The sequence below is a fragment of the Nasonia vitripennis genome, unplaced genomic scaffold (assembly GCF_009193385.2).
Source record: "Nasonia vitripennis strain AsymCx unplaced genomic scaffold, Nvit_psr_1.1 unplaced0244, whole genome shotgun sequence".
Taxonomy (NCBI): domain Eukaryota; kingdom Metazoa; phylum Arthropoda; class Insecta; order Hymenoptera; family Pteromalidae; genus Nasonia; species Nasonia vitripennis.
Genome location: NW_022280023.1, coordinates 222,115 through 249,431, shown reverse-complemented (window position 1 = coordinate 249,431; position 27,317 = coordinate 222,115). Strand labels below are relative to the sequence as shown.

The 27,317-nt window shown below is 43.4% G+C and overlaps 1 protein-coding gene across 3 annotated transcripts in view; it reads left to right on the top strand.

The window, feature by feature from the left end:
* Nucleotides 1-27,317, top strand: part of LOC116418336 — a 119,834-nt gene that overhangs the window by 31,200 nt on the left and 61,317 nt on the right. Inside the window, exon 1 of one of the 3 annotated variants that reach the window (XR_004228354.1) lies at nucleotides 2,014-2,728. The exons of the other annotated variants lie outside the window; for them this stretch is intronic. The gene's annotated coding sequence lies outside the window, so the exon portion shown is untranslated. Of the gene's footprint in view, nucleotides 1-2,013; nucleotides 2,729-27,317 lie in introns of those variants that run through there. 3 annotated transcript variants of the gene reach the window in all.

Here is a 27,317-nt window from a genome sequence, read left to right as displayed (position 1 = left end):
AATAATACAAAATATTGTGGATCTGAATAAGTTGGAATTGAGTACAGGGCAACTACAAAAGAAAAGTTTTATTTATATTTCAATTGTATTATTAATATTTTACAATATGTCAATGTTTGTGATTAATATGTTGCGTCAAATATCTCTTAGACGTAAATTTTCGATCACAAATGGTACAAACTGAACCACAAGTAGCAACGTGCCCTTTCATTGATCCACTCCTTATATATTTTTTACACTTTTCGCACCTCATCCTTTTAGAAGAGTGCACATCTTGCTCATGTTTATATAGATTACGCACTTGTTTACCACATGTTCTGCATGTTTGTTTCTCATTGTCATGAAACTTTATGTGACGACTCAAATTGCTTTTTTTGCATGCATCACATGAGCACAATTGTTCAACTAATTCATGTACCTTTTTCATATGTTGAGTTAATTGAGTTTTATACTCAAACAGTTTGTTACAGTTTCTTTCAAGGCATGAATGCAGTTTTCGTTTCAATGGAGTAATATTATAAACAATCGAATTATCTTTACCAACTTCTTTACGCTTATTATCTTTGCAATTACAAACCGGTGAATCATATTCAGCGTTCCAAAGATCGCTGCCGATGTTCACAGCTTCTGCACCAGAACGTCCTAAATTCAAAACAGCGTGGTATACACCACTTCGAACAAAAAATAAATCCCCTGGATATTGTACAACAATTTTATATGGTATGCCCCATTTTTTTAATAATGATGGGGTTATCATATAAAACTTGTGCCCGAGGGTTTGAGGACACACACATTCATTTTTCAATTTGGTCAAATGCTCAGCAAACATTTTCGTTAACTTACCTCTGAAAGCTCTGTCAATTACTATCCACAATTTGGGTTCTCCGTCCAAGTGTACATTGAGACTGCATAAACTATCATCTTCGATATGCAGTGCAGTGCAACTCTTTTTTAATCCAATGTACAGCATTGAAGTATTTATACCTGGAAGTAGTTCTCTTTCCTTTCGGCTTATAAGACTATAAATATTGTCCAATACAAACCCATTTAGAGGCTTTGTAATGTCCCTGATATAAGTCCCTTTTTCTTTATCTGCAAAGAGGTTAAGTAACATCTGCTGTTGTACTTTTAAATTCTCATATTGAATTGATGGTTCGTTTGTGCTGTTAATCACTTCCTTAATTTTTGCATTCATCTCTTTCTTTTTCAAAGTCTTTGAATATAATACATACCCTAGTGGAAATAATTGGGTGTGCCAAAGTGTGCCATAATGTGCCAAAATGTGCCAAAGTTATCAAATTCGGAAATTTGCTGCACTTTGGCACACGTTGGCACACCTTGGCACACTTTGGCACACTTTGACACACATGGGTTTTTCGGAAACAAACATCTCTTTTTTGACAAAGTATGGCACAGTATAGCACAGTTTGGCACACTTTGACACACAGATATATCCCGCCGCGCACGCGCCAAAACATTTCCACGCACGTGTAACTGCATGAAAGGGTACGAGTAAAGGGATTGGAGGTTAAAACTCTCTCTCTCTCTCTTTCTCTCTCTCTCTCTCTCTCTCTCTCTCTCTCTCTCTCTTTCTCTCTCTCTCTTTCTCTCTCTCACTCTCTCTCTCTCTCTCTCTCTCTCTCTCTCTCTCTCTCTCTCTCTCTCTCTCTCTCTCTTTCTCTGATTATCTGGTGAATAATAGCAGCAGCCATAGGGGATTGAGACTCGAGTGCGCCCGTTATGCTAGCGAGGCATCTCCGTGCTATATATCTATAAAAATCAAATTCATGCTTAACTCTCGATCATGTATTTATTGAGCACGTTATCAGGGCCGCTCTTTTCAGGGCTCTCTATATCGCAACGTCGCATAGCGCGCAATCCTGCGACAGCGAAAAATTTGCGAGACTAACTACAACGGGTATAGAAGGAAGAGGAGACGTAAACGAAGATTGAGTGAGGCGGCGGCTGCGCCCATAAAAAAATGTTTTGCGGGCGAAAATGAGGTTTCGGCTTAATTTGCTCGATGCGCTGTACACTTGATTCGGTTGTGCGCAAGGAGGAAGAGAGAGCAAGCAATGTGCGCGGCCTTCCAATTATTGATAATAATTTAACTGTAACAGATGAGGAAAAAGTAGCTAAACGCACGTTCGAAAACTTAACGGGTAGTTATTACTCGCGGGAGCCAATTTATTGATATGCGACATTACCTCCATCTCATAATAAAAATGTCTCTAATATTAATCAATAATCAATAGCTTCTATACCCCATAAAAAACCCACTGCCAATTCATTGGCACGTGGTTTCTTCAAAACGAATAAATTGTTTCAATATTTAGCATAGCAAGCTCAGATGAACCGAGAGGATGCTATCTGATGCCCTTCTTATCATCGATGACGAGTTGTCGCGAGGCTAATTGTCCGAGCGCGGGCGACTCGCGAGTTAGTTCCGCGGGAGCAGCGACCCAAGACACTCACGTCTCTCTCTTCCTATACGAATAAACAAGAGTACACATCAAGCAGGACTTATTCTTTCTCCTAATAAACCCGACTGCACCGTTCTCCAAGTCTTTGGGCTTGAACCTTTGACGGTACAACCGCAAACCCCGAACACGCACCTCTCTCTCTCTCGCTCCCTCCCCGTAACAATAGCAACAGGGAAGCAGAGCTATGACGGATAACATCGAATGGACAGTAGCAGGCAACCGAACCTGAGGAGATTACCATATAGGTAAGTGTTAAAGTCTACTTTACAATTCTAGACGCGAGCACTCTTTTCTCTTTCACTCCCTACGCACATCATTATTGAACTGGTATTGGCACACTCACTTATTTTCCCTTAAAAAACCTTATTCATCAGCCGAGGGACATAACAAAAAGTTCCAGAAGGAAGTTATGTATTTCATACATACGCGCTCGTGAACCTTGTCGGTATAAGATCATTCTTTGACACTACAATATTGTGATTGATATTGTATTATTATGCGCGAGTCTGTGTGGACACAGGTGCGGTTTATATAGTGACAAAAATGGGATATTGGAGCTAGGATTTTTACTTTTATTTTTGCGAGAGGTATATATGATATATGAATGGGTGAATTTTAAGGGTGCGGAGATTGTAGGTAAGATTGGTGCGTCGGACTCTTTTAGAGTTTATTTATATAGTTGTTTAGAAACAAGTCTCTTGTTATAGGATTATACATATAAAACGATTTATATATTTTTGCGTTATGTATTATTTAGCTGGAGTATATTGTAGTGAAAAAGACTCATATATTTTAAATAAATATTGTATAAAGAGAAACTAGAATCAGCATCAATACATATATAAGCAGCTATATTGCTTACAACAATTTAATTCACGATGAAGAGCTTAATCGGAATGGAAATGAAAAAGTTCAATTATATCATAGATTGTTGTCAGCTCGAGACTAACTAAAATAACAACAACCGCGGAGTTGTTGACTCGGTTGCTAAGCACAATTTACGATATTCGAATTGCTATTTACTATATTTATGACACGTAAGCATTATCAACGTCCAAAAAGTTTTGAATTTGTCCTTCAATTATTAACCTTATAAAAATTATTAAATTGACTTTATGGTCTATTAGTTAAATTATTTTGCAAAAATCTAACTGTATTTTCCAGTCACGCGTGTCAGCCACAGGAAATGAAATTAAAGACTGCGGTGGAAGAGCAAGGAATTAACGCAGCGCGCGGGTCTCCTTCCGTAGGCTGCAATAAAATCGTTTGTTGATTTTTAATGTAATCGATCACAGAGAACGGGTAGCCATTGAACATATTCTTGTTTACTATTCTCAAAATGTCCAGCCGAATTCTCCAGTCACGTGTATCAGTCACAGGATATGAAAGAAGTGTATGCGGGGCGAAAGCAAGGAATTAACGCAGTGCGCGGCTCTCCTCCCGTAGGCTGCAATTCACTCGTTTGTTGATTTTAAATGCAATCGATGACAGAAAACGTGTAGTCATTAGGCTTGTTCTAGTTTACTTTTCTCAAAAAGTCTAGCCAAATTTTCCAGTCACGTGTTTCGGTCACAGGATATGTAAAAATATAGTCTACGGGGGGAGAGCAAGGAATTAACGCTGCGCGCGGCTCTCCTCCCGTAGGATGCAATAAACTCGTTTGTTGCTTTTAAATGTAATCGATGACAGCGAACGGGTAGCCATTGAGCATGTTCTTGTTTACTATTCTCAAAAATTCTAGCCGAATTCTCCAGTCACGTGTGTCAGTCACAGGATATGTAAGAAGAGTCTGCGGAGGACAGCAAAGAATGAACACCGCGCGCGGCTCTCACCCCGTAGGCTGCAATTCGCTCTTTTGTTGATTTTAAATGTAATCGATGACAGAGAATGGGTAGCCATTGAGCATGTTCTTGTTTACTATTCTCAAAAATTCTAGCCGAATTCTCCAGTCACGTGTGTTGGTCACAGGATATGAAAAATATAGTCTGCGGTGGAAGAGCAAGGAATTAACGCAGCGCGCGGGTCTCCTTCCGTAGGCTGCAATAAAATCGTTTGTTGATTTTTAATGTAATCGATCACAGAGAACGGGTAGCCATTGAACATATTCTTGTTTACTATTCTCAAAATGTCCAGCCGAATTCTCCAGTCACGTGTATCAGTCACAGGATATGAAAGAAGTGTATGCGGGGCGAAAGCAAGGAATTAACGCAGTGCGCGGCTCTCCTCCCGTAGGCTGCAATTCACTCGTTTGTTGATTTTAAATGCAATCGATGACAGAAAACGTGTAGTCATTAGGCTTGTTCTAGTTTACTTTTCTCAAAACGTCTAGCCCAATTTTCCAGTCACGTGTGTCAGTCACAGGATATGTAAGAAGAGTCTGCGGAGGACAGCAAAGAATGAACACCGCGCGCGGCTCTCACCCCGTAGGCTGCAATTCGCTCTTTTGTTGATTTTAAATGTAATCGATGACAGAGAATGGGTAGCCATTGAGCATGTTCTTGTTTACTATTCTCAAAAATTCTAGCCTAATTCTCCAGTCACGTGTGTTGGTCACAGGATATGAAAAATATAGTCTGCGGTGGAAGAGCATGGAATTAAGGCAGCGCGCGGCTCTCTCCCCGTAGGCTGCATTTCGCTCGTTTGTTGATTTTAAATTTAATGGATGACTGAGAGCGGATATACATTAAGCTTGTTCTAGTTTACTATTCTCAAAATGTCCAGCCGAATTCTCCAGTCACGTGTGTCAGTTACAGGATATGAAAGAAGAGTCTGCGGTGGAAGCGCAAGGAATTAACGCAGTGCGCGGCTCTCTCCCCGTAGGCTGCATTTCGCTCGTTTGTTGATTTTAAATTTAATCGATGACTGAGAGCGGATATACATTAAGCTTGTTCTAGTTTACTATTCTCAAAATGTCCAGCCGAATTCTCCAGTCACGTGTGTCAGTTACAGGATATGAAAGAAGAGTCTGCGGTGGAAGCGCAAGGAATTAACGCAGTGCGCGGCTCTCACCCCGTAGGCTGCAATTCGCTCGTTTGTTGATTTTAAATGTTATCGATCACAGAGAACGGGTAGCCATTGAGCATGTTCTTGTTTTCTATTCTCAAAATGTCTAGCCGAATTCTCCAGCCACGTGTGTCAGTCACAGGATATGAAAGAAGTGTTTGCGGGGCGAGAGCATGGAATTAATGCAGTGCGCGGCTCTCCTCCCGTAGGCTGCAATTCACTCGTTTGTTGATTTTAAATGCAATCGATGACAGAAAACGGGTAGTCATTAGGCTTGTTCTAGTTTACTTTTCTCAAAAAGTCTAGCCCAATTTTCCAGTCACGTGTTTCGGTCACAGGATATGTAAAAATATAGTCTGCGGTGGAAGAGCAAGGAATTAACGCAGTACGCGGCTCTCCTCCCGTAGGATGCAATAAACTCGTTTGTTGCTTTTAAATGTAATCGATGACAGCGAACGGGTAGCCATTGAGCATGTTCTTGTTTACTATTCTCAAAAATTCTAGCCGAATTCTCCAGTCACGTGTGTCAGTCACAGGATATGTAAGAAGAGTCTGCGGAGGACAGCAAAGAATGAACACCGCGCGCGGCTCTCACCCCGTAGGCTGCAATTCGCTCTTTTGTTGATTTTAAATGTAATCGATGACAGAGAATGGGTAGCCATTGAGCATGTTCTTGTTTACTATTCTCAAAAATTCTAGCCGAATTCTCCAGTCACGTGTGTTGGTCACAGGATATGAAAAATATAGTCTGCGGTGGAAGAGCAAGGAATTAACGCAGCGCGCGGGTCTCCTTCCGTAGGCTGCAATAAAATCGTTTGTTGATTTTTAATGTAATCGATCACAGAGAACGGGTAGCCATTGAACATATTCTTGTTTACTATTCTCAAAATGTCCAGCCGAATTCTCCAGTCACGTGTATCAGTCACAGGATATGAAAGAAGTGTATGCGGGGCGAAAGCAAGGAATTAACGCAGTGCGCGGCTCTCCTCCCGTAGGCTGCAATTCACTCGTTTGTTGATTTTAAATGCAATCGATGACAGAAAACGTGTAGTTATTAGGCTTGTTCTAGTTTACTTTTCTCAAAACGTCTAGCCCAATTTTCCAGTCACGTGTGTCAGTCACAGGATATGTAAGAAGAGTCTGCGGAGGACAGCAAAGAATGAACACCGCGCGCGGCTCTCACCCCGTAGGCTGCAATTCGCTCTTTTGTTGATTTTAAATGTAATCGATGACAGAGAATGGGTAGCCATTGAGCATGTTCTTGTTTACTATTCTCAAAAATTCTAGCCTAATTCTCCAGTCACGTGTGTTGGTCACAGGATATGAAAAATATAGTCTGCGGTGGAAGAGCATGGAATTAAGGCAGCGCGCGGCTCTCTCCCCGTAGGCTGCATTTCGCTCGTTTGTTGATTTTAAATTTAATCGATGACTGAGAGCGGATATACATTAAGCTTGTTCTAGTTTACTATTCTCAAAATGTCCAGCCGAATTCTCCAGTCACGTGTGTCAGTTACAGGATATGAAAGAAGAGTCTGCGGTGGAAGCGCAAGGAATTAACGCAGTGCGCGGCTCTCTCCCCGTAGGCTGCATTTCGCTCGTTTGTTGATTTTAAATTTAATCGATGACTGAGAGCGGATATACATTAAGCTTGTTCTAGTTTACTATTCTCAAAATGTCCAGCCGAATTCTCCAGTCACGTGTGTCAGTTACAGGATATGAAAGAAGAGTCTGCGGTGGAAGCGCAAGGAATTAACGCAGTGCGCGGCTCTCACCCCGTAGGCTGCAATTCGCTCGTTTGTTGATTTTAAATGTTATCGATCACAGAGAACGGGTAGCCATTGAGCATGTTCTTGTTTTCTATTCTCAAAATGTCCAGCCGAATTCTCCAGCCACGTGTGTCAGTCACAGGATATGAAAGAAGTGTTTGCGGGGCGAGAGCATGGAATTAATGCAGTGCGCGGCTCTCCTCCCGTAGGCTGCAATTCACTCGTTTGTTGATTTTAAATGCAATCGATGACAGAAAACGGGTAGTCATTAGGCTTGTTCTAGTTTACTTTTCTCAAAAAGTCTAGCCCAATTTTCCAGTCACGTGTTTCGGTCACAGGATATGTAAAAATATAGTCTGCGGTGGAAGAGCAAGGAATTAACGCAGTACGCGGCTCTCCTCCCGTAGGCTGCAATTCACTCGTCTGTTGATTGTAAATGTAATAGATGATCGAGAACGGGTAACCATTGAACATATTCTTGTTTACTATTCTCAAAATGTCCAGCCGAATTCTCCAGTCACGTGTATCAGTCACAGGATATGAAAGAAGTGTATGCGGGGCGAAAGCAAGGAATTAACGCAGTGCGCGGCTCTCCTCCCGTAGGCTGCAATTCACTCGTTTGTTGATTTTAAATGCAATCGATGACAGAAAACGTGTAGTCATTAGGCTTGTTCTAGTTTACTTTTCTCAAAACGTCTAGCCCAATTTTCCAGTCACGTGTGTCAGTCACAGGATATGTAAGAAGAGTCTGCGGAGGACAGCAAAGAATGAACACCGCGCGCGGCTCTCACCCCGTAGGCTGCAATTCGCTCTTTTGTTGATTTTAAATGTAATCGATGACAGAGAATGGGTAGCCATTGAGCATGTTCTTGTTTACTATTCTCAAAAATTCTAGCCTAATTCTCCAGTCACGTGTGTTGGTCACAGGATATGAAAAATATAGTCTGCGGTGGAAGAGCATGGAATTAAGGCAGCGCGCGGCTCTCTCCCCGTAGGCTGCATTTCGCTCGTTTGTTGATTTTAAATTTAATCGATGACTGAGAGCGGATATACATTAAGCTTGTTCTAGTTTACTATTCTCAAAATGTCCAGCCGAATTCTCCAGTCACGTGTGTCAGTTACAGGATATGAAAGAAGAGTCTGCGGTGGAAGCGCAAGGAATTAACGCAGTGCGCGGCTCTCTCCCCGTAGGCTGCATTTCGCTCGTTTGTTGATTTTAAATTTAATCGATGACTGAGAGCGGATATACATTAAGCTTGTTCTAGTTTACTATTCTCAAAATGTCCAGCCGAATTCTCCAGTCACGTGTGTCAGTTACAGGATATGAAAGAAGAGTCTGCGGTGGAAGCGCAAGGAATTAACGCAGTGCGCGGCTCTCACCCCGTAGGCTGCAATTCGCTCGTTTGTTGATTTTAAATGTTATCGATCACAGAGAACGGGTAGCCATTGAGCATGTTCTTGTTTTCTATTCTCAAAATGTCCAGCCGAATTCTCCAGCCACGTGTGTCAGTCACAGGATATGAAAGAAGTGTTTGCGGGGCGAGAGCATGGAATTAATGCAGTGCGCGGCTCTCCTCCCGTAGGCTGCAATTCACTCGTTTGTTGATTTTAAATGCAATCGATGACAGAAAACGGGTAGTCATTAGGCTTGTTCTAGTTTACTTTTCTCAAAAAGTCTAGCCCAATTTTCCAGTCACGTGTTTCGGTCACAGGATATGTAAGAAGAGTCTGCGGAGGACAGCAAAGAATGAACACCGCGCGCGGCTCTCACCCCGTAGGCTGCAATTCGCTCTTTTGTTGATTTTAAATGTAATCGATGACAGAGAATGGGTAGCCATTGAGCATGTTCTTGTTTACTATTCTCAAAAATTCTAGCCGAATTCTCCAGTCACGTGTGTTGGTCACAGGATATGAAAAATATAGTCTGCGGTGGAAGAGCAAGGAATTAACGCAGCGCGCGGGTCTCCTTCCGTAGGCTGCAATAAAATCGTTTGTTGATTTTTAATGTAATTGATCACAGAGAACGGGTAGCCATTGAACATATTCTTGTTTACTATTCTCAAAATGTCCAGCCGAATTCTCCAGTCACGTGTATCAGTCACAGGATATGAAAGAAGTGTATGCGGGGCGAAAGCAAGGAATTAACGCAGTGCGCGGCTCTCCTCCCGTAGGCTGCAATTCACTCGTTTGTTGATTTTAAATGCAATCGATGACAGAAAACGTGTAGTCATTAGGCTTGTTCTAGTTTACTTTTCTCAAAACGTCTAGCCCAATTTTCCAGTCACGTGTGTCAGTCACAGGATATGTAAGAAGAGTCTGCGGAGGACAGCAAAGAATGAACACCGCGCGCGGCTCTCACCCCGTAGGCTGCAATTCGCTCTTTTGTTGATTTTAAATGTAATCGATGACAGAGAATGGGTAGCCATTGAGCATGTTCTTGTTTACTATTCTCAAAAATTCTAGCCTAATTCTCCAGTCACGTGTTTCGGTCACAGGATATGTAAAAATATAGTCTGCGGTGGAAGAGCAAGGAATTAACGCAGTACGCGGCTCTCCTCCCGTAGGATGCAATAAACTCGTTTGTTGCTTTTAAATGTAATCGATGACAGCGAACGGGTAGCCATTGAGCATGTTCTTGTTTACTATTCTCAAAAATTCTAGCCGAATTCTCCAGTCACGTGTGTTGGTCACAGGATATGAAAAATATAGTCTGCGGTGGAAGAGCATGGAATTAAGGCAGCGCGCGGCTCTCTCCCCGTAGGCTGCATTTCGCTCGTTTGTTGATTTTAAATTTAATCGATGACTGAGAGCGGATATACATTAAGCTTGTTCTAGTTTACTATTCTCAAAATGTCCAGCCGAATTCTCCAGTCACGTGTGTCAGTTACAGGATATGAAAGAAGAGTCTGCGGTGGAAGCGCAAGGAATTAACGCAGTGCGCGGCTCTCTCCCCGTAGGCTGCATTTCGCTCGTTTGTTGATTTTAAATTTAATCGATGACTGAGAGCGGATATACATTAAGCTTGTTCTAGTTTACTATTCTCAAAATGTCCAGCCGAATTCTCCAGTCACGTGTGTCAGTTACAGGATATGAAAGAAGAGTCTGCGGTGGAAGCGCAAGGAATTAACGCAGTGCGCGGCTCTCACCCCGTAGGCTGCAATTCGCTCGTTTGTTGATTTTAAATGTTATCGATCACAGAGAACGGGTAGCCATTGAGCATGTTCTTGTTTTCTATTCTCAAAATGTCCAGCCGAATTCTCCAGCCACGTGTGTCAGTCACAGGATATGAAAGAAGTGTTTGCGGGGCGAGAGCATGGAATTAATGCAGTGCGCGGCTCTCCTCCCGTAGGCTGCAATTCACTCGTTTGTTGATTTTAAATGCAATCGATGACAGAAAACGGGTAGTCATTAGGCTTGTTCTAGTTTACTTTTCTCAAAAAGTCTAGCCCAATTTTCCAGTCACGTGTTTCGGTCACAGGATATGTAAGAAGAGTCTGCGGAGGACAGCAAAGAATGAACACCGCGCGCGGCTCTCACCCCGTAGGCTGCAATTCGCTCTTTTGTTGATTTTAAATGTAATCGATGACAGAGAATGGGTAGCCATTGAGCATGTTCTTGTTTACTATTCTCAAAAATTCTAGCCGAATTCTCCAGTCACGTGTGTTGGTCACAGGATATGAAAAATATAGTCTGCGGTGGAAGAGCAAGGAATTAACGCAGCGCGCGGGTCTCCTTCCGTAGGCTGCAATAAAATCGTTTGTTGATTTTTAATGTAATTGATCACAGAGAACGGGTAGCCATTGAACATATTCTTGTTTACTATTCTCAAAATGTCCAGCCGAATTCTCCAGTCACGTGTATCAGTCACAGGATATGAAAGAAGTGTATGCGGGGCGAAAGCAAGGAATTAACGCAGTGCGCGGCTCTCCTCCCGTAGGCTGCAATTCACTCGTTTGTTGATTTTAAATGCAATCGATGACAGAAAACGTGTAGTCATTAGGCTTGTTCTAGTTTACTTTTCTCAAAACGTCTAGCCCAATTTTCCAGTCACGTGTGTCAGTCACAGGATATGTAAGAAGAGTCTGCGGAGGACAGCAAAGAATGAACACCGCGCGCGGCTCTCACCCCGTAGGCTGCAATTCGCTCTTTTGTTGATTTTAAATGTAATCGATGACAGAGAATGGGTAGCCATTGAGCATGTTCTTGTTTACTATTCTCAAAAATTCTAGCCTAATTCTCCAGTCACGTGTGTTGGTCACAGGATATGAAAAATATAGTCTGCGGTGGAAGAGCATGGAATTAAGGCAGCGCGCGGCTCTCTCCCCGTAGGCTGCATTTCGCTCGTTTGTTGATTTTAAATTTAATCGATGACTGAGAGCGGATATACATTAAGCTTGTTCTAGTTTACTATTCTCAAAATGTCCAGCCGAATTCTCCAGTCACGTGTGTCAGTTACAGGATATGAAAGAAGAGTCTGCGGTGGAAGCGCAAGGAATTAACGCAGTGCGCGGCTCTCTCCCCGTAGGCTGCATTTCGCTCGTTTGTTGATTTTAAATTTAATCGATGACTGAGAGCGGATATACATTAAGCTTGTTCTAGTTTACTATTCTCAAAATGTCCAGCCGAATTCTCCAGTCACGTGTGTCAGTTACAGGATATGAAAGAAGAGTCTGCGGTGGAAGCGCAAGGAATTAACGCAGTGCGCGGCTCTCACCCCGTAGGCTGCAATTCGCTCGTTTGTTGATTTTAAATGTTATCGATCACAGAGAACGGGTAGCCATTGAGCATGTTCTTGTTTTCTATTCTCAAAATGTCTAGCCGAATTCTCCAGCCACGTGTGTCAGTCACAGGATATGAAAGAAGTGTTTGCGGGGCGAGAGCATGGAATTAATGCAGTGCGCGGCTCTCCTCCCGTAGGCTGCAATTCACTCGTTTGTTGATTTTAAATGCAATCGATGACAGAAAACGGGTAGTCATTAGGCTTGTTCTAGTTTACTTTTCTCAAAAAGTCTAGCCCAATTTTCCAGTCACGTGTTTCGGTCACAGGATATGTAAAAATATAGTCTGCGGTGGAAGAGCAAGGAATTAACGCAGTACGCGGCTCTCCTCCCGTAGGATGCAATAAACTCGTTTGTTGCTTTTAAATGTAATCGATGACAGCGAACGGGTAGCCATTGAGCATGTTCTTGTTTACTATTCTCAAAAATTCTAGCCGAATTCTCCAGTCACGTGTGTCAGTCACAGGATATGTAAGAAGAGTCTGCGGAGGACAGCAAAGAATGAACACCGCGCGCGGCTCTCACCCCGTAGGCTGCAATTCGCTCTTTTGTTGATTTTAAATGTAATCGATGACAGAGAATGGGTAGCCATTGAGCATGTTCTTGTTTACTATTCTCAAAAATTCTAGCCGAATTCTCCAGTCACGTGTGTTGGTCACAGGATATGAAAAATATAGTCTGCGGTGGAAGAGCAAGGAATTAACGCAGCGCGCGGGTCTCCTTCCGTAGGCTGCAATAAAATCGTTTGTTGATTTTTAATGTAATCGATCACAGAGAACGGGTAGCCATTGAACATATTCTTGTTTACTATTCTCAAAATGTCCAGCCGAATTCTCCAGTCACGTGTATCAGTCACAGGATATGAAAGAAGTGTATGCGGGGCGAAAGCAAGGAATTAACGCAGTGCGCGGCTCTCCTCCCGTAGGCTGCAATTCACTCGTTTGTTGATTTTAAATGCAATCGATGACAGAAAACGTGTAGTTATTAGGCTTGTTCTAGTTTACTTTTCTCAAAACGTCTAGCCCAATTTTCCAGTCACGTGTGTCAGTCAGAGGATATGTAAGAAGAGTCTGCGGAGGACAGCAAAGAATGAACACCGCGCGCGGCTCTCACCCCGTAGGCTGCAATTCGCTCTTTTGTTGATTTTAAATGTAATCGATGACAGAGAATGGGTAGCCATTGAGCATGTTCTTGTTTACTATTCTCAAAAATTCTAGCCTAATTCTCCAGTCACGTGTGTTGGTCACAGGATATGAAAAATATAGTCTGCGGTGGAAGAGCATGGAATTAAGGCAGCGCGCGGCTCTCTCCCCGTAGGCTGCATTTCGCTCGTTTGTTGATTTTAAATTTAATCGATGACTGAGAGCGGATATACATTAAGCTTGTTCTAGTTTACTATTCTCAAAATGTCCAGCCGAATTCTCCAGTCACGTGTGTCAGTTACAGGATATGAAAGAAGAGTCTGCGGTGGAAGCGCAAGGAATTAACGCAGTGCGCGGCTCTCTCCCCGTAGGCTGCATTTCGCTCGTTTGTTGATTTTAAATTTAATCGATGACTGAGAGCGGATATACATTAAGCTTGTTCTAGTTTACTATTCTCAAAATGTCCAGCCGAATTCTCCAGTCACGTGTGTCAGTTACAGGATATGAAAGAAGAGTCTGCGGTGGAAGCGCAAGGAATTAACGCAGTGCGCGGCTCTCACCCCGTAGGCTGCAATTCGCTCGTTTGTTGATTTTAAATGTTATCGATCACAGAGAACGGGTAGCCATTGAGCATGTTCTTGTTTTCTATTCTCAAAATGTCCAGCCGAATTCTCCAGCCACGTGTGTCAGTCACAGGATATGAAAGAAGTGTTTGCGGGGCGAGAGCATGGAATTAATGCAGTGCGCGGCTCTCCTCCCGTAGGCTGCAATTCACTCGTTTGTTGATTTTAAATGCAATCGATGACAGAAAACGGGTAGTCATTAGGCTTGTTCTAGTTTACTTTTCTCAAAAAGTCTAGCCCAATTTTCCAGTCACGTGTTTCGGTCACAGGATATGTAAAAATATAGTCTGCGGTGGAAGAGCAAGGAATTAACGCAGTACGCGGCTCTCCTCCCGTAGGCTGCAATTCACTCGTCTGTTGATTGTAAATGTAATAGATGATCGAGAACGGGTAACCATTGAACATATTCTTGTTTACTATTCTCAAAATGTCCAGCCGAATTCTCCAGTCACGTGTATCAGTCACAGGATATGAAAGAAGTGTATGCGGGGCGAAAGCAAGGAATTAACGCAGTGCGCGGCTCTCCTCCCGTAGGCTGCAATTCACTCGTTTGTTGATTTTAAATGCAATCGATGACAGAAAACGTGTAGTCATTAGGCTTGTTCTAGTTTACTTTTCTCAAAACGTCTAGCCCAATTTTCCAGTCACGTGTGTCAGTCACAGGATATGTAAGAAGAGTCTGCGGAGGACAGCAAAGAATGAACACCGCGCGCGGCTCTCACCCCGTAGGCTGCAATTCGCTCTTTTGTTGATTTTAAATGTAATCGATGACAGAGAATGGGTAGCCATTGAGCATGTTCTTGTTTACTATTCTCAAAAATTCTAGCCTAATTCTCCAGTCACGTGTGTTGGTCACAGGATATGAAAAATATAGTCTGCGGTGGAAGAGCATGGAATTAAGGCAGCGCGCGGCACTCTCCCCGTAGGCTGCATTTCGCTCGTTTGTTGATTTTAAATTTAATCGATGACTGAGAGCGGATATACATTAAGCTTGTTCTAGTTTACTATTCTCAAAATGTCCAGCCGAATTCTCCAGTCACGTGTGTCAGTTACAGGATATGAAAGAAGAGTCTGCGGTGGAAGCGCAAGGAATTAACGCAGTGCGCGGCTCTCACCCCGTAGGCTGCAATTCGCTCGTTTGTTGATTTTAAATGTTATCGATCACAGAGAACGGGTAGCCATTGAGCATGTTCTTGTTTTCTATTCTCAAAATGTCCAGCCGAATTCTCCAGCCACGTGTGTCAGTCACAGGATATGAAAGAAGTGTTTGCGGGGCGAGAGCATGGAATTAATGCAGTGCGCGGCACTCCTCCCGTAGGCTGCAATTCACTCGTTTGTTGATTTTAAATGCAATCGATGACAGAAAACGGGTAGTCATTAGGCTTGTTCTAGTTTACTTTTCTCAAAAAGTCTAGCCCAATTTTCCAGTCACGTGTTTCGGTCACAGGATATGTAAAAATATAGTCTGCGGTGGAAGAGCAAGGAATTAACGCAGTACGCGGCTCTCCTCCCGTAGGCTGCAATTCACTCGTCTGTTGATTGTAAATGTAATAGATGATCGAGAACGGGTAACCATTGTACATATTCTTGTTTACTATTCTCAAAATGTCCAGCCGAATTCTCCAGTCACGTGTATCAGTCACAGGATATGAAAGAAGTGTATGCGGGGCGAAAGCAAGGAATTAACGCAGTGCGCGGCTCTCCTCCCGTAGGCTGCAATTCACTCGTTTGTTGATTTTAAATGCAATCGATGACAGAAAACGTGTAGTCATTAGGCTTGTTCTAGTTTACTTTTCTCAAAACGTCTAGCCCAATTTTCCAGTCACGTGTGTCAGTCACAGGATATGTAAGAAGAGTCTGCGGAGGACAGCAAAGAATGAACACCGCGCGCGGCTCTCACCCCGTAGGCTGCAATTCGCTCTTTTGTTGATTTTAAATGTAATCGATGACAGAGAATGGGTAGCCATTGAGCATGTTCTTGTTTACTATTCTCAAAAATTCTAGCCTAATTCTCCAGTCACGTGTGTTGGTCACAGGATATGAAAAATATAGTCTGCGGTGGAAGAGCATGGAATTAAGGCAGCGCGCGGCACTCTCCCCGTAGGCTGCATTTCGCTCGTTTGTTGATTTTAAATTTAATCGATGACTGAGAGCGGATATACATTAAGCTTGTTCTAGTTTACTATTCTCAAAATGTCCAGCCGAATTCTCCAGTCACGTGTGTCAGTTACAGGATATGAAAGAAGAGTCTGCGGTGGAAGCGCAAGGAATTAACGCAGTGCGCGGCTCTCACCCCGTAGGCTGCAATTCGCTCGTTTGTTGATTTTAAATGTTATCGATCACAGAGAACGGGTAGCCATTGAGCATGTTCTTGTTTTCTATTCTCAAAATGTCCAGCCGAATTCTCCAGCCACGTGTGTCAGTCACAGGATATGAAAGAAGTGTTTGCGGGGCGAGAGCATGGAATTAATGCAGTGCGCGGCTCTCCTCCCGTAGGCTGCAATTCACTCGTTTGTTGATTTTAAATGCAATCGATGACAGAAAACGGGTAGTCATTAGGCTTGTTCTAGTTTACTTTTCTCAAAAAGTCTAGCCCAATTTTCCAGTCACGTGTTTCGGTCACAGGATATGTAAAAATATAGTCTGCGGTGGAAGAGCAAGGAATTAACGCAGTACGCGGCTCTCCTCCCGTAGGCTGCAATTCACTCGTCTGTTGATTGTAAATGTAATAGATGATCGAGAACGGGTAACCATTGAACATATTCTTGTTTACTATTCTCAAAATGTCCAGCCGAGTTCTCCAGTCACGTGTATCAGTCACAGGATATGAAAGAAGTGTATGCGGGGCGAAAGCAAGGAATTAACGCAGTGCGCGGCTCTCCTCCCGTAGGCTGCAATTCACTCGTTTGTTGATTTTAAATGCAATCGATGACAGAAAACGTGTAGTCATTAGGCTTGTTCTAGTTTACTTTTCTCAAAACGTCTAGCCCAATTTTCCAGTCACGTGTGTCAGTCACAGGATATGTAAGAAGAGTCTGCGGAGGACAGCAAAGAATGAACACCGCGCGCGGCTCTCACCCCGTAGGCTGCAATTCGCTCTTTTGTTGATTTTAAATGTAATCGATGACAGAGAATGGGTAGCCATTGAGCATGTTCTTGTTTACTATTCTCAAAAATTCTAGCCTAATTCTCCAGTCACGTGTGTTGGTCACAGGATATGAAAAATATAGTCTGCGGTGGAAGAGCATGGAATTAAGGCAGCGCGCGGCACTCTCCCCGTAGGCTGCATTTCGCTCGTTTGTTGATTTTAAATTTAATCGATGACTGAGAGCGGATATACATTAAGCTTGTTCTAGTTTACTATTCTCAAAATGTCCAGCCGAATTCTCCAGTCACGTGTGTCAGTTACAGGATATGAAAGAAGAGTCTGCGGTGGAAGCGCAAGGAATTAACGCAGTGCGCGGCTCTCACCCCGTAGGCTGCAATTCGTTCGTTTGTTGATTTTAAATGTTATCGATCACAGAGAACGGGTAGCCATTGAGCATGTTCTTGTTTTCTATTCTCAAAATGTCCAGCCGAATTCTCCAGCCACGTGTGTCAGTCACAGGATATGAAAGAAGTGTTTGCGGGGCGAGAGCATGGAATTAATGCAGTGCGCGGCTCTCCTCCCGTAGGCTGCAAATCACTCGTTTGTTGATTTTAAATGCAATCGATGACAGAAAACGGGTAGTCATTAGGCTTGTTCTAGTTTACTTTTCTCAAAAAGTCTAGCCCAATTTTCCAGTCACGTGTTTCGGTCACAGGATATGTAAAAATATAGTCTGCGGTGGAAGAGCAAGGAATTAACGCAGTACGCGGCTCTCCTCCCGTAGGCTGCAATTCACTCGTCTGTTGATTGTAAATGTAATAGATGATCGAGAACGGGTAACCATTGAACATATTCTTGTTTACTATTCTCAAAATGTCCAGCCGAATTCTCCAGTCACGTGTATCAGTCACAGGATATGAAAGAAGTGTATGCGGGGCGAAAGCAAGGAATTAACGCAGTGCGCGGCTCTCCTCCCGTAGGCTGCAATTCACTCGTTTGTTGATTTTAAATGCAATCGATGACAGAAAACGTGTAGTCATTAGGCTTGTTCTAGTTTACTTTTCTCAAAAAGTCTAGCCCAATTTTCCAGTCACGTGTTTCGGTCACAGGATATGTAAAAATATAGTCTGCGGTGAAAGAGCAAGGAATTAACGCAGTGCGCGGCTCTCACCCCGTAGGCTGCAATTCGCTCGTTTGTTGATTTTAAATGTTATCGATCACAGAGAACGGGTAGCCATTGAGCATGTTCTTGTTTACTATTCTCAAAATGTCCAGCCGAATTCTCCAGCCACGTGTGTCAGTCACAGGATATGAAAGATGTGTTTGCGGGGCGAGAGCATGGAATTAATGCAGTGCGCGGCTCTCCTCCCGTAGGCTGCAATTCACTCGTTTGTTGATTTTAAATGCAATCGATGACAGAAAACGGGTAGTCATTAGGCTTGTTCTAGTTTACTTTTCTCAAAAAGTCTAGCCCAATTTTCCAGTCACGTGTTTCGGTCACAGGATATGTAAAAATATAGTCTGCGGTGGAAGAGCAAGGAATTAACGCAGTACGCGGCTCTCCTCCCGTAGGCTGCAATTCACTCGTCTGTTGATTGTAAATGTAATAGATGATCGAGAACGGGTAACCATTGAACATGTTCTTATTTACTAATCTCAAAAATTCTAGCCGAATTCTCCAGTCACGTGTGTCAGTCACAGGATATGAAATTAGACTCTGCGGTGGAAGAGCATGGAATGAAGGCAGCGCGCGGCTCTCTCCCCGTGCGCTGCCATTCGCTCGTTTGTTGATTTTAAATGTTATCGATCACAGAGAACGGGTAGCCATTGAGCATGTTCTTGTTTACTATTCTCAAAATGTCCAGCCGAATTCTCCAGCCACGTGTGTCAGTCACAGGATATGAAAGAAGTGTTTGCGGGGCGAGAGCATGGAATTAACGCAGCGCGCGGCTCTCCTTCCGTAGGCTGCAATAAAATCGTTTGTTGATTTTTAATGTAATCGATCACAGAGAACGGGTAGCCATTGAGCATATTCTTGTTTACTATTCTCAAAATGTCTAGCCGAATTCTCCAGTCACGTGTATCAGTCACAGGATATGAAAGAAGTGTTTGCGGGGCGAGAGCATGGAATTAATGCAGGGCGCGGCTCTCACTCCGTAGGCTGCAATTCGATCGTTTGTTGATTTTAAATTTAATCGATGACTGAGAGCGGATATACATTAAGCTTGTTCTAGGTTACTATTCTCAAAAAGTCCAGCCGAATTCTCCAGTCACGTGTGTCAGTTACAGGATATGAAAGAAGAGTCTGCGGTGGAAGCGCAAGGAATTAACGCAGTGCGCGGCTGTCACGTATGTCAGTCACAGGATATGAAAGAAGAATCTGCGGGTGGAGAGCAAGGAATTAACGCAGTGCGCGGCTCTCCTCCCGTAGGCTGCAATTCACTCGTTTGTTGATTTTAAATATAATCGATGACAGACAATGGGTAGCCATTGAGCATGTACTTGTTTACTATACTCAAAAATTCTAGCCGAATTCTCCAGTCACGTGTGTTGGTCACAGGATATGCAAAATATAGTCTGCGGTGGAAGAGCATGGAATTAAGGCAGCGCGCGGCTCTCTCCCCGTAGGCTGCATTTCGCTCGTTTGTTGATTTTAAATTTAATCGATGACTGAGAGCGGATATACATTAAGATTGTTCTAGTTTACTATTCTCAAAAAGTCCAGCCGAATTCTCCAGTCACTTGTGTCAGTCACAGGATATGAAAGAAGTGATGCGGGGCGAGAGCATGGAATTAATGCAGTGCGCGGCTCTCCTCCCGTAGGCTGCAATTCACTCGTTTGTTGATTTTAAATGCAATCGATGACAGAAAACGGGTAGTCATTAGGCTTGTTCTAGTTTACTTTTCTCAAAAAGTCTAGCCCAATTTTCCAGTCACGTGTTTCGGTCACAGGATATGTAAAAATATAGTCTGCAGTGGAAGAGCTAGGAATTAACGCAGTACGCGGCTCTCCTCCCGTAGGCTGCAATTCACTCGTCTGTTGATTGTAAATGTAATAGATGATCGAGAACGGGTAACCATTGAACATGTTCTTATTTACTAATCTCAAAAATTCTAGCCGAATTCTCCAGTCACGTGTGTCAGTCACAGGATATGAAATTAGACTCTGCGGTGGAAGAGCATGGAATGAAGGCAGCGCGCGGCTCTCTCCCGTGGGCTGCATTTCGCTCGTTTGTTGATTTTAAATTTAATCGATGACTGAGAGTGGATAGACATTAAGCTTGTTCTAGTTTACTATTCTCAAAATATCCAGCCGAATTCTCCAGTCACGTGTGTCAGTCACAGGATATGAAAGAAGAGTCTGCGGGGGAGAGCAAAGAATAAATACTGCGTGCGGCTCTCACCCCGTAGGCTGCAATTCGCTCGTTTGTTGATTTTAAATGTTATCGATCACAGAGAACGGGTAGCCATTGAGCATGTTCTTGTTTACTATTCTCAAAATGTCCAGCCGAATTCTCCAGCCACGTGTGTCAGTCACAGGATATGAAAAATATAGTCTAAGGTGGAAGAACAAGCAATTAACGCATCGCTCGGCTCCACCTTGTAGGCGACAATTCGATAGTTTTTTGAGTAGTAATGTAATTCATGACTAAGAACGAGTAGTCATTTAGCCTGTTTTAATTTACTATTCTCAAAAAGTCCAGTCGAATTTTCCAGTCACGTGTGTCAGTCACAGGATATGAAAGAAGAATCTGCGGGTGGAGAGCAAAGAATAAACACTGCGTGCGGCTCTCACCCCGTAGGCTGCAATAAAATCGTTTGTTGATTTTAAATGTAATCGATGAAAGAGAACGGGTAGCCATTGAGCATGTTCTTGTTTACTATTCTCAAAATGTCCAGCCGAATTCTCCAGCCACGTGTGTCAGTCACAGGATATGAAAGAAGTGTTTGCGGGGCGAGAGCATGGAATTAATGCAGTGCGCGGCTCTCCTCCCGTAGGCTGCAATTCACTCGTTTGTTGATTATAAATGCAATCGATGACAGAAAACGGGTAGTCATTAGGCTTGTTCTAGTTTACTATTCTCAAAAATTCTAGCCGAATTCTCCAGTCACGTGTGTCAGTCACAGGATATGAAAAATATAGTCTACGGGGGGAGAGCAAGGAATTAACGCTGCGCGCGACTCTCTCCCCGTAGGCTGCATTTCGCTCGTTTGTTGATTTTAAATTTAATCGATGACTGAGAGCGGATAGACATTAAGCTTGTTCTAGTTTACTATTCTCAAAAATTCTAGTTGAATTTTTCAGTTACGCGTGTCAGTCACACGATATGAAATTAGAGTCTGCGGTGGAAGAGCATGGAATTAACGCAGCGCGCGGCTCTCCTTCCGTAGGCTGCAATAAAATCGTTTGTTGATTTTTAATGTAATCGATCACAGAGAACGGGTAGCCATTGAGCATATTCTTGTTTACTATTCTCAAAATGTCTAGCCGAATTCTCCAGTCACGTGTATCAGTCACAGGATATGAAAGAAGTGTATGCGGGGCGAGAGCAAGGAATTAACGCAGTGCGCGGCTCTCCTCCGTAGGCTGCAATTCAATCGTTTGTTGATTTTAAATGCAATCGATGACAGAAACGTGTAGTCATTAGGCTTGTTCTATTTACTTTTCTCAAAAAGTCTAGCCCAATTTTCCAGTCACGTGTTTCGTCACAGGATATGTAAAAATATAGTCTGCGGTGGAAGAGCAAGGAATTAACGCAGTACGCGGCTCTCCTCCCGCAGGCTGCAATCACTCGTCTGTTGATTGTAAATGTAATAGATGATCGAGAACGGGTAACGATTGAACATGCTCTTATTTACTAATCTCAAAAATTCTAGCCGAATTCTCCAGTCACGTGTGTCAGTCACAGGATATGAAATAGACTCTGCGGTGGAAGAGCATGGAATAAGCAGCGCGCGGCTCTCTCCCGTGGCTGCATTTCGCTCGTTTGTGGATTTTAAATTTAATCGATGACTGAGAGCGGATAGACATTAAGCTTGTTCTTGTTTACTATTCACAAAATGTCCAGCTGAATTCTCCAGTCACGTGTGTCAGTCACAGGATATGAAAGAAGAGTCTGCGGGGGGAGAGCAAAGAATGAAGGTAGCGCGCGGCTCTCTCCCCGTGGGCTGCATTTCGCTCATTTGTTGATTTTAAATTTAATCGATGACTGAGAGCGGATAGACATTAAGCTTGTTCTAGTTTACTATTCTCAAACTTCCAGCGAATTCTCCAGTCACGTGTGTCAGTCACAGGATATGAAATTAGAGTCTGCGGGGGAGAGCAAGGAATGAACGCAGCGCGCGGCTCTCCTTCCGTAGGCTGCAATTCGTCGTTTGTTGATTTTAATGTAATCGATCACAGAGAACGGGTAGCCATTGAGCATTTCTTGTTTACTATTCCAAAATGTCAGCCGAATTCTCCAGTCACGTGTTCAGTCACAGGATATGAAAGAAGGTTGCGGGGGAGAGCAAGAATTAAGCAGTGCGCGGCTCTCTCCCGTGGCTGCATTCTCTTTGTTGATTTTAAATATCGATGACAGACTGTAGTCATTAGCTTGTTCTAGTTTACTTTTCTCAAAAGTCTAGCCAATTTCCAGTCACGTGTTCGTCACAGGATATGTAAAAATAGTCTGCGGTGGAGAGCAAGGAATTAACGCAGTACGCGGCTCTCCTCCCGCAGGCTGCAATCCACTCGTCTGTTGATTGTAAATGTAATAGATGATCGAGAACGGGTAACGATTGAACATGCTTTATTACTAATCTCAAAAATTCTAGCCGAATTCTCCAGTCACGTGTGTCAGTCACAGGATATGAAATTAGACTCTGCGGTGGAAGAGCATGGAATGAAGGCAGCGCGCGGCTCTCTCCCCGTGGGCTGCATTTCGCTCGTTTGTGGATTTAAATTTAATCGATGACTGAGAGCGGATAGACATTAAGCTTGTTCTTGTTTACTATTCACAAAATGTCCAGCTGAATTCTCCAGTCACGTGTGTCAGTCACAGGATATGAAAGAAGAGTCTGCGGGGGAGAGCAAAGAATGAAGGTAGCGCGCGGCTCTCTCCCGTGGGCTGCATTTCGCTCATTTGTTGATTTTAAATTTAATCGATGACTGAGAGCGGATAGACATTAAGCTTGTTCTAGTTTACTATTCTCAAACTGTCCAGCCGAATTCTCCAGTCACGTGTGTCAGTCACAGGATATGAAATTAGAGTCTGCGGGGGGAGAGCAAAGAATGAACACGGCGCGCGGCTCTCTTCCCGTAGGCTGCAATTCGCTCGTTTGTTGATTTTAAATGTAATCGATCACAGAGAACGGGTAGCATTGAGCATGTTCTTGTTTACTATTCACAAAATGTCCAGCCGAATTCTCCAGTCACGTGTGTCAGTCACAGGATATGAAAGAAGAGTCTGCGGGGGAGAGCAAAGAATGAAGCAGCGCGCGGCTCTCTCCCGTGGGCTGCATTTCGCTCATTTGTTGATTTTAAATTTAATCGATGACTGAGAGCGGATAGACATTAAGCTTGTTCTAGTTTACTATTCTCAAAATGTCCAGCCGAATTCTCCAGTCACGTGTGTCATTCACAGGATATGAAAGAAGAGTCTGCGGGGGAGAACAAAGAATGAAAACAGCGCGCGGCTCTCTCCCCGTAGGCTGCAATTCGCTCGTTTGTTGATTTTAAATGTTATCGATCACAGAGAACGGGTAGCCATTGAGCATGTTCTTGTTTACTATTCTCAACAATTCTAGCCGAATTTTCCAGTCTCGTGTTTCGGTCACAAGTAATGAAAAATATAGTCTAAGGTGGAAGAACAAGCAATTAACGCATCGCTCGGCTCCACCTTGTAGGTAACAATTCGATAGTTTTTTGAGTAGTTATGTAATTCATGACTAAGAAAGAGTAGTCATTTAGCTTGTTCTAGTTTACTATTCTCAAAAGTCCAGCCGAATTTTCCAGTCACGTGTGTCAGTCACAGGATATGAAAAATATAGTCTAAGGTGGAAGAGCAAGCAATTAACGCATCGCTCGGCTCCACCTTGTAGGCGACAATTCGATAGTTTTTTGAGTAGTAATGTAATTCATGACTAAGAACGAGTAGTCATTTAGCCTGTTCTATTTACTATTCTCAAAAAGTCCAGCCGAATTTTCCAGTCACGTGTGTCAGTCACAGGATATGAAAGAAGAGTCTGCGGGGGGAGAGCAAAGAATGAACACAGCGCGCGGCTCTCTCCCCGTAGGCTGCAATTCGCTCGTTTGTTGATTTTAAATGTTATCGATCACAGAGAACGGGTAGCCATTGAGCATGTTCTTGTTTACTATTCTCAACAATTCTAGCCGAATTCGCAAGTCACGTGTGTCAGTCACAGGATATGAAAGAAGAGTCTGCGGGGGGAGAGCAAAGAATGAACACAGCGCGCGGCTCTCTCCCCGTAGGCTGCAATTCGCTCGTTTGTTGATTTTAAATGTTATCGATCACAGAGAACGGGTAGCCATTGAGCATGTTCTTGTTTACTATTCACAAAATGTCCAGCCGAATTCTCCAATCACGTGTGTCAGTCACAGGATATGAAAGAAGAGTCTGCGGGGGAGAGCAAAGAATGAACACCGCGCGCGGCTCTCTCCCCGTAGGCTGCAATTCGCTCTTTTGTTGATTTTAAATGTAATCGATGACAGAAAACGGGTAGTCATTAAGCTTGTTCTAGTTTACTTTTCTCAAAATGACCAGACGAATTCTCCAGTCACGTGTGTCAGTCACAGGATATGAAAGAAGTGTTTGCGGGGCGAGAGCAAGGAATTAACGCAGTGCGCGGCTCTCCACCCGTAGGCTTCAATTTCCTCGTTTGTTGATTTTAAATGCAATCGATGACAGAAAACGGGTAGTCATTAGGCTTGTTCTAGTTTACTATTCTCAAAAAGTTCAGCCGAATTCTCCAGTCACGAGTGTCAGTCACAGGTTATGAAAGAAGAGTCTGCGGGGGGATAGCAAAGAATGAACACGGCGCGTGGCTCTCTCCCCGTATGCTGCAATTCGCTCTTTTGTTTAATTTAAATGTAATCGATAACAGAGAACGGGTAGCCATTGAGCATGTTCTTGTTTACTTTTCTCAAAATGACCAGACGAATTCTCCAGTCACGTGTGTCAGTCACAGGATATGAAAGAAGTGTTTGCGGGGCGAGAGCAAGGAATTAACGCAGTGCGCGGCTCTCCACCCGTAGGCTTCAATTTCCTCGTTTGTTGATTTTAAATGCAATCGATGACAGAAAACGGGTAGTCATTAGGCTTGTTCTAGTTTACTATTCTCAAAAAGTTCAGCCGAATTCTCCAATCACGAGTGTCAGTCACAGGATATGAAAGAAGAGTCTGCGGGGGGATAGCAAAGAATGAACACGGCGCGTGGCTCTCTCCCCGTATGCTGCAATTCGCTCTTTTGTTTAATTTAAATGTAATCGATAACAGAGAACGGGTAGCCATTGAGCATGTTCTTGTTTACTTTTCTCAAAATGACCAGACGAATTCTCCAGTCACGTGTGTCAGTCACAGGATATGAAAGAAGTGTTTGCGGGGCGAGAGCAAGGAATTAACGCAGTGCGCGGCTCTCCACCCGTAGGCTTCTATTTCCTCGTTTGTTGATTTTAAATGCAATCGATGACAGAAAACGGGTAGTCATTAGGCTTGTTCTAGTTTACTATTCTCAAAAAGTTCAGCCGAATTCTCCAATCACGAGTGTCAGTCACAGGATATGAAAGAAGAGTCTGCGGGGGGATAGCAAAGAATGAACACGGCGCGTGGCTCTCTCCCCGTATGCTGCAATTCGCTCTTTTGTTAATTTAAATGTAATCGATAACAGAGAACGGGTAGCCATTGAGCATGTTCTTGTTTACTTTTCTCAAAATGACCAGACGAATTCTCCAGTCACGTGTGTCAGTTACAGGATATGAAAGAAGAGTCTGCGGTGGAAGCGCAAGGAATTAACGCAGTGCGCCGCTCTCACCCCGTAGGCTGCAATTCACTCGTTTGTTGATTTTAAATGCAATCGATGACAGAAAACGGGTAACCATTGAACATGTTCTTATTTACTAATCTCAAAAATTCTAGCCGAATTCTCCAGTCACGTGTGTCAGTCACAGGATATGAAATTAGACTCTGCGGTGGAAGAGCATGGAATGAAGGCAGCGCGCGGCTCTCTCCCCGTGCGCTGCAATTCGCTCGTTTGTTGATTTTAAATGTTATCGATCACAGAGAACGGGTAGCCATTGAGCATGTTCTTGTTTACTATTCTCAAAATGTCCAGCCGAATTCTCCAGCCACGTGTGTCAGTCACAGGATATGAAAGAAGTGTTTGCGGGGCGAGAGCATGGAATTAATGCAGTGCGCGGCTCTCCTCCCGTAGGCTGCAATTCACTCCTTTGTTGCTTTTAAATGTAATCGATGACAGCGAACGGGTAGCCATTGAGCATATTCTTGTTTATTATTCTCAAAATGTCCAGCCGAATTCTCCAGTCACGTGTGTCAGTCACAGGATATGAAAGAAGAGTCTGCGGGGGGAGAGCAAAGAATAAATACTGCGTGCGGCTCTCACCCCGTAGGCTGCAATAAAATCGTTTGTTGATTTTAAATGTAATCGATGACAGAGAACGGGTAGCCATTGAGCATGTTCTTGTTTACTATTCTCAAAAATTCTAGCCGAATTCTCCAGTCACGTGTGTTGGTCACAGGATATGAAAAATATAGTCTGCGGTGGAAGAGCATGGAATTAAGGCAGCGCGCGGCTCTCTCCCCGTAGGCTGCATTTCGCTCGTTTGTTGATTTTAAATTTAATCGATGACTGAGAGCGGATATACATTAAGCTTGTTCTAGTTTACTATTCTCAAAAAGTCCAGCCGAATTCTCCAGTCACTTGTGTCAGTCACAGGATATGAAAGAAGTGATGCGGGGCGAGAGCATAGAATTAATGCAGTGCGCGGCTCTCCTCCCGTAGGCTGCAATTCACTCGTCTGTTGATTGTAAATGTAATAGATGATCGAGAACGGGTAACCATTGAACATGTTCTTATTTACTAATCTCAAAAATTCTAGCCGAATTCGCAAGTCACGTGTGTCAGTCACAGGATATGAAAGAAGAGTCTGCGGGGGGAGAGCATGGAATGAAGGCAGCGCGCGGCTCTCACCCCGTAGGCTGCAATAAAATCGTTTGTTGATTTTAAATGTAATCGATGACAGAGAACGGGTAAGCATTGAGCATGTTCTTGTTTACTATTCTCAAAATGTCCAGCCGAATTCTCCAGCCACGTGTGTCAGTCACAGTATATGAAAAATATAGTCTACGGGGGGAGAGCATGGAATTAACGCTGCGCGCGACTCTCTCCCCGTAGGCTGCATTTCGCTCGTTTGTT